This window comes from Seriola lalandi, unplaced genomic scaffold (assembly GCF_002814215.2).
Source record: "Seriola lalandi dorsalis isolate HSWRI2012SDOR001 ecotype SW California unplaced genomic scaffold, Sedor1 jcf7180002054935, whole genome shotgun sequence".
Classification (NCBI taxonomy): Eukaryota; Metazoa; Chordata; class Actinopteri; order Carangiformes; family Carangidae; genus Seriola; species Seriola lalandi.
In genome coordinates this window covers 368203-368902 of record NW_019525487.1, presented here as the reverse complement: position 1 = coordinate 368902, position 700 = coordinate 368203, and positions in this window count along the sequence as shown.

Below are 700 nucleotides of genomic sequence, written 5' to 3'. Positions count from 1 at the left end.
GATAAAAGCTGCTGATTGTTGTGAAGCTGCTGCAGCTCCTTTAACATCTTTATCAGAAAGATTACAGGTAAACTGAGGATGAATATTTGAGCAACATGTGACTCTTGTTCTTTTCACAGTTTCTCTCTTCAATGTAAACTGACGGTTCAGTATCTGTTGGTCAAATACAAAGATGGTGGAGTGAATGTGGAAGTTTAGATCATGTGATGTTGAAACTTGATGAAACTCCAGTTGTTAGTTTGATTCTACTTTGAGTTTTTCCTTAAATTTCAATGCTTGAAAATATAAAGTGCTGTTGATTTCAGAGTTTTATTAGTTAATGCTTCAGTGTGTATTTGGTGTTTAGCTCTACATGTTGTCAAGGATGGTGAACAATGGAAGCAGCTGATTTTGGCCTAATGACCCACAGAGTATGAAGATTAAGGGAGTGAGTCAGTGTCCATTTGTTTTCATGGAGTCTTGTGTTTGAAGCATCATCCAATTGGTTTGTCATTGATGTGGATCAGCTGCTCATGTGAATCCTCCCACAGTGTTTGATTAGCAGCTGTAACCACGGTGACTCTGATAAAACAGGAAGTAGCAGAATCCATGTGATATGAAGCTGTGGTTTGAAAACCACTTCCCTCCTCTTTGAAGAGGAGTCAGATATCTGTGTTCAGGTTTTTGTACAGCCTCTTCTACACTTTGTATCACTGTGTTT